Source organism: Lepisma saccharinum, chromosome 7, assembly GCF_977018435.1.
Source record: "Lepisma saccharinum chromosome 7, izLepSacc3.1, whole genome shotgun sequence".
Classification (NCBI taxonomy): Eukaryota; Metazoa; Arthropoda; class Insecta; order Zygentoma; family Lepismatidae; genus Lepisma; species Lepisma saccharinum.
In genome coordinates this window covers 94,474,294-94,489,177 of record NC_139235.1, presented here as the reverse complement: position 1 = coordinate 94,489,177, position 14,884 = coordinate 94,474,294, and the positions used below count along the sequence as shown (strand labels likewise).

Sequence of the window (14,884 nt, the reverse complement as noted above, 5' to 3'; positions counted from 1 at the left end):
ACATGCGCAGTTCGAAGGATCACCAGCGAGCTGGAGTGAACCACGCTCTTCTCTCTTCCAGTGTTGCACTATGTGTTTCAATTTGAATTCATTTGGCATTCTCTTTGTATTATTTATGTTTTACAAGACTTATTAGATTAATGAAGAGGGTGTAATATAAATGTAGAGGTGACCCCAAACGAAAGCTAGAAGTAAAGATGATGGGACAAATAAGATGAATATGATAGAAAACGACTTGCCTACACACTCAGAGTTTTCTTCTTTAAGATGGAAACACTTCAGGTGGAAGGAGCCGAAAAGTCAAAAATAGCGCGAGGGCTAGTGGTCGCTTATCGGACAAGATTTAAACAACCTTTTGGTCTTCTTACGTCAGACTAAATGCTTTCGTTGACATGTTAGGCTTTTTAGGTTTACTTGTCTTAGAATATATACACTGCAATTTTCGGGGCTTTACCGTGCTTGACCAAAAATGTAGTATTTACTATTTATTCAAGCCTAACCTAACAATGAAGGCATTTCGCACTTGCGTCAGAAGACGACCAAAAAGTTGTTTGGTTTTCGTGCGATCAGTTATACTCTAGCGCGAGAGGGTGTTCGAGGGGACGCGCGCATTTGACTTTGTTACGTGTCATTGTCTCCATACTTGTTAGTTTGTTTTGAAGTGCGTGGGTGGTGATTGAAATATACTTGGCGTGGTGATACGTTGAGTGGAGTGAGGTGGATTGTGTATTGGAAGGAGTGTAGTTGTTGCTGTGTGAGAAGTTAACATATTCCATAGAATAGAATCGAATCGCTTTGATTTAGCCGATTACTGATACATACTCATTTTAGCAGGCAGAGATTTGTATTTTTAACTGTGGATCCAGTTCCAATAATATAGTCTATTTGACAGTGGTGGGACCAGAAAAGAGTTGACGAGTGGAAGAGGCAAAATTGAGGCGAGAATATTTTTTGAATTCTGAGATACCCCTAAATACAATACCATACGAAAATCTTAACTTAAAATGATCGCCCCCTACACACACACACTCCTTGGTACTGTCACTGTTATCTGAACATAAAGCATATTAACTTTGTCAGTAATCTACCGGCCAAAATTTGATAATTTTCCCAGTACTATCTCTAGAAACCAAAGCGTGTAGTGTCTCAAAAGGTTTAGATAAGTCCACTTTGTATAATTTTGGTGAACCCCCAGGAAAATTATGTACGAGCCGCGCCTGGGGCACAGTCACACTTTGTTTGACCAAATCTATTTGTTTCCTGTATATAATGAAGATTATTTTATGTCAATATAAAGGTTAGAAACGGGTAGTAAAAAGTACGACTAGACCGTGAAATTTCGGCTCAATTTAACACATCATGTCTCGCATCTTGGCGCTGTAGTTACTTTGTCATAAGTCTGCTTCACGCTTGACTAGACTAATCGAAACAAGACCTAAGTTCAAAGCAGTGGCACCTCAGTCTCGCGTCCAGAAGGAGTGTTGTTACTCCCACCCAATTATTCCCGCCCGTTTCTGCTAATTGTATTGGCAATCCAAGTTATTGTGCACCTTTCACTGATAATGAGAGTTATATATTATGAAAATTTAAAAAAAATAAGGTTTATTACAATTTCGAAATACCCCAGTGATTTCTTTAATCAATCACGAGAGAAGATGTGTTGGTTAGTCTCTTTCGTGGTCTGTAGAAAGTTCAGATTCGACGATCTGATAAAATCACTCACAACGATATACCGATAAACTGCTATGGTTTGTGAGGCATAATAATATCGCCAGTATTTTATGTAATTATCGGGTTTTATTTAAACATGAATATTATATTTCTTCAATATAAGTATGTTCCATCAGAAACCCGAGTTTAATGCAACATAGTAAACATTTCATCGTACGCTTCAGTTAATTACAATTTTTAATGTTACTGTACTTACTCAATTTAGTCATTGTCATGAAGATTCTCGAAACCCTAATCAAATGCAACTAGCACCTTTTACAAAAATTATCTCAAACCAATGACATAAGTATAATTACATATTCTCACTGAATAACGAATTGGATTGACTGTTCTATGACAAAAATATAAGACTAAACTCTGATAATTTAAAATTTTATGAATTCATTTGTATGCCTACCGAAATCACTCTATTTTACGAAAAGAAACAAAAATTATTTTATTATGTCTTCGACACTGTATATATTAATACTGTGTTGCTGGAAAAAAAACAAGAAATAGAATGTAATAGTGGTGTGTTTTTAGTGTGTAATCAGGCACGTAACCAGAGATGGCTATTGGGTCTGAAGCCCCCACCCCCAAATCCTACAAATATCGAATTTAAATAGAGTATAGTGGTAATTAATTTTACTTCCTTTACAGGATTTAACATTAGATCGAAAAAAAGTTTAGTGTATAACAGAGGAACCAGTTTATATTTTTATATTCTACCATTTAATCCAAAGAATAAATGGACTCACAGCTTACAAAATTTATAGTTTTATTTGTGACAGGTCACACAATATAAACTTTATGAGTAAAATGTACCCCTAACTTTTAAAGCCTTTTTATAAACGGAATGTGTGAAAGTTAATAACAAGACACAATAACTATGAATTTCAGTACACTAACTGCACAAAATGTAAGAAAAATAATAAACAACAGTTTCGTTGGATATTCACACATACGGTGGCTCGATCAGCAAATAATAATAATTAAAATAATAATAATAACAATAAATTTGGATTAAAAAGGGTTTATTTTAATGACTATAATAGTTATTATTGTAAAATGACAATTATAACCTTGGTCGTAATTACGCCCGTGCTGATTAGGGATAAGCCCCCCCCCCTCCCGCCCCGAAATAAAATCCTGTCTATGGGCCTGTGTGTAATGCACGTGCACTTCTATATTTCTCCTTTTTACACTGTCTTTCACACAGGCGACAATGAGCGACGAAGAACAAAAGGCGAACGGGGCACCATCTGGTGAGAATGAAGCGAAACAGGACGACACGACGCCCGACGAGAAGCAAGCAGATGAAGCGGTGGTTACCCCCGAAGCCACGACGCCCCTTGAGCAAATCATCGACGCTCCGGATTTCACCCCCTGCGGCGAAGACACGTGCGATTCCTCGGGGAACTGTCGAGAAGACTGGGACTAAGTTTTAAGGTGAGAAGCAAGCATGAGCTATAGAAAATATATCGTCCATTTTTACAGGAATTTTGGTTTCGACCTTCTTGGGTGCCCTTTTAAGGCAAATTGCCACCCGCCCTCTTGGCAGTTTCAGTCCGGCCTTGGGAGGGCCACGTTTTGAGCTCTCAGCAAACAATTTTCGTGACTGTTAGCATCTTGATGTGCCTGGAGGGAGACACCATTATTTAATAGGCCTATCAGTTCACTAACCTTTCCTTAACTCTTGTAATTTCTGAGATAACGGAAGTTGACAAGGAAGACGGGGGCAAAGAGGCAGCCACGATCATCGCATGATGGTGTTTTTTTCTTCCAACTTTTGTTTATTCTTACTCAAAGATAGATATATATGTATTTGGCGAATCACACGTATCTCCAAATCCTTGTGCAATGAATGATAAACAAATGCACTTTTACAAACAACCTTTTGTTGCGATTTTTCCTAACCAAGTAGGTGACCAGAATATGGTCCACCTAAGCTTTGAATTTTTTTTTACCAACTTTAAATCCGTTTTTCCCAGCAATGGCTATGCCATCATTTAGAGTGTTTAATTGGGAATAATGAAAAAAAAATACTCGTTTGTACGAGGGTTGCTATTTATGTGTCCGGAATAACAAACAAAAAAAATGTATCATCGAAAATGGTTTTATTGTTTTTCAAAATATTGTCCATGATGATCGATGCACTTTTGCGTATGTTTGAACCAATTCTCATAGCACTTTGTCCATTGTGATTGAGATATCTCGAAAACATGCATTTTGAACTCATCAATCGCTTCTTCTGGCGTCGAAAATCGTTGACCACGTAGCTTGTAACGACGTCTACCTTATTTAATGTGCCTGACGACGTTCTGGCTCTACATTACATGGGTAATGCAAACCAACAAGAAACAATTAAACAAATAAACAAAAGGCAATCATTAATAACATATTTACCTTTTGTGCCAGGGTAAGTGCCATCAGTTGGAGCCCAAGAGATTAAAAGTGGTAGAACAAATTACACACCACAGGGTTAGTTCTATATATGATGTAATTGCTATATAAGAGCACATGCATAAAACACTTACATTAATGCCCCTTTCATTCTTACATTCACTTACGCCAGCGGCGTATACTCTGGGTCACCTAGGTAATCGGAGATGACCCGACTATAATTTTTGAAAAAAGTTGTTTTTTATTTCTTCGCAATATTCTTCCGAACCAATCTTTGATTCGCATATTTCTTTACTTCCAGCGCGCGAATGTTTTTCAAACGTTTGCCGCTGAATGTCCGAGAGGCTTTCAGCCACTTTCTCCAGCTGGTGGAATCTGGTGACGTCACGGTGAGATTCCACCGGCTCCCTTTAAATCCCTTGACGGGAGGGCAAGGAAACACTGCTTCTCAGGCACGGTTATTCCCTGGCAAGGGTAAGCTCCTTCTGGAGAGAGCCCATCGGTCGCATTCTCCACCCCAGAGCCTTTGCCGTTCCCTCAGCTGGCACCCTCTTCTGCCATTCTTCCCCGGTGGCCTTTGTATCGTAGGAGCTGTGTTGTTTAGGACAGGGAAATTTCTCAGGAAACAGAATTCTGGGTTCGCAAATTACGTACTGAAAAGGAAAGTAGAGAAAATACATCTGAAAGTGCGCGAGAAACAGGGAAATGTGAACAACATTTGTGAACCAATTCTATGTTAATTCTCATTTTACATTTGCTTCTGTCTTCCTGATATCTGCTATTTCAACAGATATTGTCATAGGAAAAAAAAAGCTTTAATATTGAAGATGACGATAATTAAATAAATTAAACTTTTAACTAGAAATTCAAGAAATTACACCGACCTCTGTGGCGGAGTGGTTGCCACAGCTCCCTACGACGTCAGAGCTCCAGAGTTCGAATACCGGGCTGGGCATGGGTGCTCTTTGTAAATGTCCCTTCATCAATTTCATATCATCACTCGTAGTGATTAGCCAAAAGTGGCAGAAAAGCGACGTCAAATAACAATTTAATAAATCGATTAATGAAGTAATTAAACTATTTATATGCTTACTTTTATTCATTTTTGTATTTTAAAATGCGTGATTACTTTCTTTGTAGCCTTCAAAACCAGTGAGAGTATTTCTTTCACAGAAATGAATAATTTTTAAAAGGGAAAGATATCAGAAATAAATTATATATATACGTACACATATATTAGGTAATTTAAGTTGCTTCTCCCCCTCTCTAGATTAATAATAATCATAATGATAAAAGATGTTTGAATGTAAAATATATAAACAAAAAACGCAATGATTCCAACTTATAGAACCTCGCGCATCGCAGGGAATATGAAGTCTGTGTCAAGCAGTAAGGAACCACAATAGAAGATTGGCGCAGGGAATTGAATGCGTGTTGTAGCGATTCGAGAATTTAATATTTGTTTAGCTGTTAGTGGTTTAGTATTCGTGCTAGTGCTGTGTTTAAAGTTAAAGGCAATGGATATAATATAATATTTTCGTGTGAAAATATTTGGAACGAGCGGGTTAAGGCGTTCACTCGTCTTGAGATCGTTCGCTGCGGGACGGCGTAGGTTCGAATCCGGCTCTGGTCGGAATTTATTTGGCCTACGTATAGGGCCGGTGGCAACCCACCATCGTGAGGAAATTGTGGAGCTCCGAGTGAGTGAACGTAATCCGGTCGAGACGACCTACTATAACGGCTGGGGATACGTCGGGCCGACCCCCCGACTATTCCAGTACTGGTTGCAGATCTCCACGCTTAGAGGTGACGAAGGAAAGTGTGGGAGGGAGACCGGCAGTCGGTAGGTATGCCCAGGCCCTTCATGGGCTGTTGCGCAAAGGATTATTATTATTATTATTATTATTTTGCAAATAGTTAATGTAGGTAGGCCAGTAGAATCTCTTGTACCACAGGTCTTGAACTCAAACTTCCGTGTATAAAAACAAAAATCAGGAATGCACGAGTAACTGGGTACTGGGGTAACTTGAATTTTACACTTCAATTAATATTGAGGGTTTCTATTTCACTACCGAATTCCTTTCATGTTCTTTGTTACAGGTTTTTTCTTATAGATTTATTATATTATCTTGTTTTATTGTTTGAAATTCTAAACGTAGATTAACTGCAAGTGCAATCACAACAATTATTCGACAGTGGTCGCAACAATAAGGTAACATTTTTCACACATACATTCGTAAATCCTGCATGAATGTTGAGGTAAATTTGCAGGGAGACTTCAGGAGTGGGTGGATGAATCAAGTGTCTGAGATTACCCACTAGTTAAAACCAGCATACGCCACTGACTCACGCATTCGTATCTCGGCTTTCCAAAAAACAGGGTTAATTAATACAAAAGTAGTTCGGCGTGATGTTTAAAGATAGCAACATTGATTAAAACTTTTCTTAATTTTACATTTACTTTTCCCTTTCCGGGAAACCTAAGTTCCGGTAGGAGCTTAAAAATGTACGAAAAACACTACTCCTTTTATGTTGTTGTAATTGAATGTTAAATCTTTATATTGTTACTTTTGAGGTTAACTTGGATCACTGTTATATAATTATATAGACAATTTATAGCGTCGTACAATCTGAACGTTAAGTACTTTGGATAAATGAATAACTGAAAGTTGTACGGTTTTACATGATAAAATTATCGTTGGTACAATTTAATCACCGTAATAAGCAATGTCACTTGGTAATTTTACGTAATTAAGCAAGTTCATTGGATGTTACGACGGGGCGAACGAAGCTTATCCATTTTCACGTTCCATTCACGGCTTACCTTTGTCGGCTCTGATTGAAGTAATCGTGCTGGAGATGTGGATGCTTGGCGGCGTGATGATTTAGATGGCTTCCGGGCGATAAGATTGGATCTCAGCATCTTCAAGGTAGGTAGGTCGGTCGAACGCCCCCCAGCGGGGCCTTTCGCTGTCTCTACTCCATCGTGTTAGTAAACAATCCCGTGCGAAATAAACACAACACGGATCGGTCCGACGCACGAGGCGGGTACTTTCACGCTGCTGGTTCCCGAGCGGTTGTCAGCGATGAAACTGTCAAGGCAAAACTGTGTCTTCCGCTTCTCCGCTTGTCTATTTATCTGGCTTTCAAAATGTTCGTTAAGATACCCTGTCTGTCTAAGCCTTGTTAACTCGTCCTCAAATCGTGGCATCTTATCCTGCTATCTTCGCCCGTGTAATTTGAGTTCCTTGACCCTTCTCCAGCGGCACCTCGAAGGGAGGTTACCCTTAAACCGGACCCATTGTGTCCCGCACGGTCGCTCCGAAGAGAGCGCCAGGGAGTCTGTAGTTATTGTTATCCACTCTCGTTGTTTAACCTTTAATATCTCCCTTAATTCACCTCCTATCATATTTTGTATTTGGGATTTTCCCGATTAGAATCTAATACTGATGTCTTAAATTTCAATCGAATCCGATCATTGGTTCCGAAGTTGTATTTTTATGTTTCTTTTACCCGAGGATCGGCCTCTTCGCTCGGGAAACAGGCTTGTCCTCCGTACTCCGCAGTCCAAATCTCGGTGAACAGCCACCATCCAATGCTTGTTATTGCTTATTACGGCGATTAATTTATTTACCTGATAGTTACTAAGATTTGATCGTTATAAGCTTATTCTTCACGTACGGGAACAAAAAGAAATCATTGGGTGCTAAATCAGGGCTATACGGCGGATGACCCATGAATTCAATGTTTTCACCGGTCAAATACTGAGTTGTTTAGACCGATGTGTGACAACTTGCATTGTCATGGTGAAGAATGATCCTGCGTCGCTGGTTGTTTTTCTGATTTTCCCAAAGACTTCTGGCAAACAAATGGTTGTGTACCATTCAGAATTGACGGTTCTACGATTCTCTAGTGGTACTGTAGCCACATGTCCATTTTTCCCAAAAAAAAAAAAACAGGCGACCATTTGCTTCGAAGTGCTTCTTGCACGAACAACTTTTGTTGGGTTTGGGTCATCTTGGAACACCCACACCGTCGACTGCTGTTTGCTTTCGGGCTCATATGCATAGATCCAAGATTCGTCACCTGTGTAGATGTTATACACGGCTTTTGAAGCACCACGATTGTATTTTGTGAGTATTTGTTTGCACCAATCGACACGAGCCTTTTTATGAGCGATTGTCAAATTATGCGGGATCCAACGCGAACAAATCTTCTTCACGGCTAAATATTCATGCAATATCTTATGTATGCTAGTCATACTAATGCCCAGGGATGCCTCAATCTCACGATATGTCATATGACGATCTTGCATTATCAGTTCTCGCACAGCATCAATGTTTTCTGGCACAACAACCGATTTTGGACGGCCTTCTTTAGATTCGTCCGTTAGCGAACGACGGCCACGATTGTATTCACTAAACCAGTGATATACAGTGCTTTTAGGTGGTGCTTCATCGCCAAACGTCGAAGTGAGTTGATCGATGCACTGTTGTTGAGGTAATCCACGTCGAAAGTCGTAGAAAATCATTGCTCGAAAATGTTCTCGAGTTAATTCCATTGTTGGCCTCCGATGAAATTTTCAAGTCCCTGTAACAGACAAACATAGCATCCGTAAGCACAACGTTCCGGATACATATATCATAGAAATGTTCAACTTTACGATGGATATATTAGATGTTACCTAGCGACATTAGTGTTGCCAGTTCCGGATACATAAATAGCAACCTATGTATACATGTCATATACAGGTGCCATAAGGGAAAAATCGAGAAGTGACAAGTAGGCCTGTTGGGAACAGGGTGTTCCCAATATGGCCCACGTTGCAAATTATAGAAATAATTGCGCAAAAAAATCTCCTTGGAGAGAAATAAAGCATTATCATGGAAACAAATTTAATCTAATATATAAAAAAGGTTAATGTGACTTGATTTGGAAATATTGAAAAATAATATAAAATACTTAATACATATTACGAAGAAAATATTAAAAGATGCATGACGCAGATAAAATATGGTATCATCTGTATCATTAAATAATGATTTTAACAACGTATAATTGCATAGTTATCTGTACTACTTTTCACTCACAGAAGAAATGTATTAACTTAATACATACATGCACTCCTGACTTCTATCGTTTTAATATTAATAATAGATAATGATATGAATTGCCTTGGATAAATAATAAGACACTTCTTAGTTCCTGACTTTCCGACTTCCACTGACCGCTCTGCAAATCGGATCTTTCTGGTGTGTGCACGCTCACATTCCACATGAGAGTCTAGTGTACAGGGTGTATCCGTGACCTTGATTCAAACTTGCAGGGTGGATGGAGACCGACCCAAGCTATAAAGAGATAAGGAATCCCGGTCTGGAAACGCACCATTAAAAAGTTGAGAAATAATATTATGGGGCTTTATAATAATAATAATAAATTTCTTTATTAAGCGGGCGAGGTTCAGCCTATAGGCTGCTCTGCCACCTAACCATTGTCAATGTAATGTTGCATATATAATAAACTGCATGTGGAGCAGTGAGCTACAAGTAAAATAATACATATATACTTGTAAGAGATACACAAAATTAAATGAATACACAAAATGATTAACTACAAATACAAAAGACAAAATAATAAGTTACAATAAAAGACAAAAGTAATACATAATAATAAAAATACAATTTCATGTAGTGACTTGATACCTTGCTACGTCCCGCGTAGCGGTGCACTTCACAAGTACACTTACCTTATAAGCTCAGCAGAGCATGCTGGATAATCCCAGGGATCGGGTTGAGATACTGCGTTCCTTCCCCTTGGATCCACAGGTGAAGTCCAATGACAACCCACGAGGTTGTCCTCCTGATGCAGGTATCCACAAGTACGAAATACACTTTCGAAATAAAGAAAAACCGCAATATGTTCAACTTTACGTTTATTATAGACACGCACGTATATCATATAAGACTAAAAATTACAATTCAAATACTTTTGAACGGTACAGCACGAGATGCGTAAGCCTATCTTTCCCGTAACGCGAAGCACCTCTTGCTACTTCAAATCTCTCCGCGCGACTACTAACCGTTTTTCTCTGGAAGGCGAAAACACCTCCTCAGTTACACAGTGTTACCAGACATAATAACCTTTTAATACTATTAAGCTGATAAGCAAACAGTAATATATTAGAAATGTACAGTAATCTGGCACAGTGAATTTAGGTATGTGGTGGCAACAATGCAATGAAAAGCGCGTGATCTTCTCACACCACAAGAGTTTAAATAAATCAACAATGGCTTTCAAAATATAAGAGAAACGAATGGCGTTTGCCAGAAACATGAAACAACAAATAGATATAGGGAATTTAACTCAGAAATTATTAACTTAGGCTTCACTAACTTGATTAAAATGAAACTTACAACAATCTTTAGAACATTTAAAAGCAAATCAAACGATTAATGTTGAAACTATGTAAATTGCTTAAATTTGCCGCTATTCATACTTGTAGATATGTGTATAATTTTGATTATAAAGGCGGTCATATTTGGCTGAAGGCATTAATATATTTATGAATATATATATGAATTATTAACTGTATAATACTAATAATAACAATATAAAATATAATAATAATAATATAAAACCACGAAGTAATGGCAAACTCGGGGTCATTACAACCTTCAATATGTACCGCGACTCTGCCATTGTTCCATTAACAGTATATATTTTACTTTACCTCTGAAATTTACGGTATTCTTATGCATGCAATGTTTGCACGCAATGCATTCCATGCTTTGGGAGACGAAAAGGAGAAAGATGATTTGTAGGCCGTGGTTGAATGATGGGGTAAATCGAAATTGTTCCGCTTGCGGGTAGCATATTCATGGATATCGTTACGAGAATGCACTTTTTCGAACATATGCTGCGGTTTACCTTCTGCTAATATACCGCGGACGAAACAGAGATAGTGCATTTTCCTTCTGTTTTCCATAGTAAGAACCTGATTGTTATTTAAAATCGGAAGAATATGATCGGATATTTTTAGTTGAAAAATGTATCTGATGCAGGCATTTTGCACCATTTGTATTTTTACACTGAGCTTTTGAGAGAGTTGAGGGCCGTGAACATTATCACAATAGTCAAAGAATGGGTATATTAATGCTTGAATGAGTCTTAGTTTGCATTCAACAGGGAGGAAGTCACGGAAACGACACTGGAATAAGACAAGTGAAAGATGCGGCTAACAGATTTAATACAGATGTTACAACAGTGTACCGTTGCACTCTACGACGAAAACGTTACAGTAGGTGTTCAAAATGGCTGCCCCAGCATTGATGCAGGCACGACAGCATTGCAAGAAGCTCTGTCGCATTCGCTAGAACGTCCCTGGAGTCGTTCTGACCATATCACAGGCAGCAAGGATTCTTGCCAATCGTCAACCGTTTGAGTGAGGAGGACCTGTTGGCAAGAATCCTTGCTGTATCGTCAGTACGACTCCAGAGCGAACGACGGAGCTTCTTGCGAAGCTGGGGACGCCATTTTGAACAATTTCTGTAACGTTTTCGTCACAGAATACTACGGTGAACTGTAGTAACGTCCATATTAAATCTACAAGCCGCATCTTTCAGTAGTCTTACTCCACTGTCATATAATGTCCCAAATAGTTTTGGCTCATAACTTTTTAATGTTGCGTTTCCGGAGCGGGTTTCCTTATCTCATATTGGTACTTGGGTCAGTCTCCATCCACCCTGAATGTTTGAATCACGGTCACGGATACACCCTGTATACCGTCACGATTTAAAACTACACGTAGGACGACCCGAAACAGGCTTAACTTGTTTAAGCACAAGATAAGGATCACTGGTCCTGTTGGACATTTTACTGCTTTCACTTACGTACATTGACGAAAATGATGAGTGGGCCATAAATATCATATTGTGTTGGTAAACCATTGCAAGAAACGAAATACAACATTATGTACAGACTCATAGAAGTTAGAAAATTTTGGTTTATTAGTAAACAATGCCAAAGTCTCATTGTGTTGAGATACCGGGTGACCAGAATTAAAGTTACCCAACTCAGATCCCTCTGTAGCCTGTTTGAGACATGGTAGAACTCTGAAATTTGGTGAATCCTCTACGCAGACCATGGGGAAGAGGATGGCGATAAAAACAAAATAGTTCAATTTTCCGCCACCGGGTTGAAATGTGGCGCTGTACTTCCATGATGGGTTGTAATAATGACGTAAACTGCTCCAATTGGTTATGGATTTGCCTTTACCTTGCAATCTTGCAATAAACGAGAGATTATTTTCTCGCACTTCCAGCCACTAACAAATGTATTTCTAATTAATAACTCAGCTAAATCACTTTACGTGATTATTTGTACAACCCATCATGGAAGTACAGCGTCACATTTCAACCTGGTGGCGGAAAATTGAACTTTTTTATCGCCAGTCTCTTCCCCATGGTCTGCATAGTGGATTCACAAAATTTCAGAGTTCTACGATGTCTCAAACAGGCTATAGAGGGCTCTGAGTTGGGTAACTTTAATTCTGGCCACCTGGTATGTAAGTGGTCGCCACAAAAAGGGCTAAAGGTGGTATATCATGATGGTCGCTGCGCCAAAGTATTTTGAGGGGGAGGATTACTGAATCTGGATACTTAAATAAACAATACAATTTTAAAATACAATATTTGTTACTGAAGCTAATTTACTGCTTATGTTATCTTCGAACTAAAATGGGAACAGTGATTGATTTTTTAAATAATTTTAAAGGTTATTTAACATGTTTTTTTTCTTGTGGTTTAATCGCGACTATGTGGATAACTGGATGGTTACTGATATTATGAAGGGACCTTATGTCATGTGGTGCATAAAAACACAGAGTTTAGTGATCTAAGTGTGTGCGAGAAGGCCAACCCACAAAATGTTCAGTGTGTATGTCAGTGGCGTCTCGTCCCTTGGGGCTTCCGGGGCTTAGCCCCTAAAGAAAAACGGACGTATTCACGTAATTATCAATCACCATAATGCATAACTATCACACCGTCTTTTAAAAGGCGATTTTTACCCACGTGAATTCATCATCTGTTGCAATGGATACGACAGCGCTCCTAGCGGCATTGATGTAAATTATCGTTTTCCGGTGCATGTCGCAAAGGAAGGCGTGGCCTATACCCACCTACGCTACAGTGAAGGTCACATGCTAGCAGAGAGAGGAGGGGAGAGTGCAATGGATTTGAGTGCTGATTCGGGGCTAGTTCCAATGCGTCGCGTTCGATCTCGCGTGTTGTTCTGTAGTGTTTTGGTGGCTTTCATTCGCTATGTTTGAGTGAGTTTGGCAGGTTTGATGTTCGAACACAAATTGATGAAGGACATAGGCTGTCAATTACAAGACACAATGAATTTTTCCGGAAAAATACGTATATATTAAATAGAATTATCGATTGCTTAAAATTCTGTGGTCGACATGAACTTGCTCTGCGAGGACATAATGAAAGAGAACAATCTTTAAACAGAGGCATCTTCCCAGATTTATTATCCCTTCATAGAAGAGGGAAAACTAAAGAGGGAACTTCGTGTTCTTTATTGTAGTGAAGAGTTGAAAAACATAAACTCTATCAGTAGATTGCATTCATTTTTTATTTAAAATTATTTAGAGGGTACCTTTTCAGAAACAGTAAAAATGACAAACATAGTTTTAATAACTCCAGTGGCAACAGCTGAATCTGAACGATGTTTCAGCACATTGAAGCGTATTAAAACCTGCTTAAGAAATGTAATGGGACAAGACAGACCAAATGCCTTGGCACTTGCTTACAATAGAGATAGAATACATTTCAAACATAGAGGGCTTCAACGAAAAAGTAATAACAAAATTTGCTGAGCAGAAGAACAGGAGTCAACGTTCGTAGAAAGGTATGTTTCACAACAATACCGGTTTCTTTTGTAATCATGTGAATTGTCATTACATTTTAAATTCTTTCAAAAAAGTAAGTCCAGTTTTGTAGTCTAGAAGAAAAAAATACCTATTTTTTGTAATTCATGTGAATTGTCATTATATTTTAAATTCTTTAAAAAATAAGCCCCGGCCAAATTTGAGGCCACGAGACGCCACTGGTGTATGTGCTACAACGCGTGTGGGACAAAAAAGACAATTTACGCATATCTAGTGTGTTTACAGTCATGTTTCGCAGATTCAAGGTTGCAACTGACCTTTAGTTTTCGGTAGGAAAACGGTAAAATATTCGTACACTATTCATCCATTAATAGAACACAAATTATTTTTTTATTAAACACACCATTTTATTATAATTATACAAGACTGAATCAATCCGAACATTATCAACACGTTATTTGTCCCAGACCTCACATCCGCTAGGCAGGGCTCTCGATATTGAAGTGTGTGTATACAAATGATTATTTTCACGCCAGAACCCATTATATAAACACGTTCTTGCGTCACTTATTTGTAAATAGTGCCACAACTAGTGCGTCATCTGTGGTCATATGTTGCAAGCTGATTCCTTTATTTTTTTTTACCTTACTTTTGCACGATTGCATTCGCAATCGAAGGTTTTTTTCTGTTGCACTTAGCCTACTGTATTTACTAAGCGCTCTTTTTTGGTAAATCTACGTATTGTGTAACTTTCTTGATGTCCTTCTTAGGGTTGCCATGTCTCACCTTTGCCGAATACAGAACACACTGAACGGAAGTGTATAACCTAGCTTATATACACTAATGCACAGCAGTGATATATATGTGATATATTCCTTT

General features: G+C 38.6%; 1 long non-coding RNA gene across 4 annotated transcripts in view; it reads left to right on the top strand.

The window, feature by feature from the left end:
- LOC145990038 (uncharacterized) overlaps positions 1-14,884 on the top strand; it is a 38,994-nt gene that overhangs the window by 13,288 nt on the left and 10,822 nt on the right. For all 4 annotated transcript variants that reach the window (XR_014441922.1, XR_014441921.1, XR_014441920.1 and 1 more), the window contains exon 2: positions 2,930-3,159. This is a non-coding gene — a long non-coding RNA (uncharacterized LOC145990038). The remainder of the gene's footprint in view (positions 1-2,929; positions 3,160-14,884) is intronic.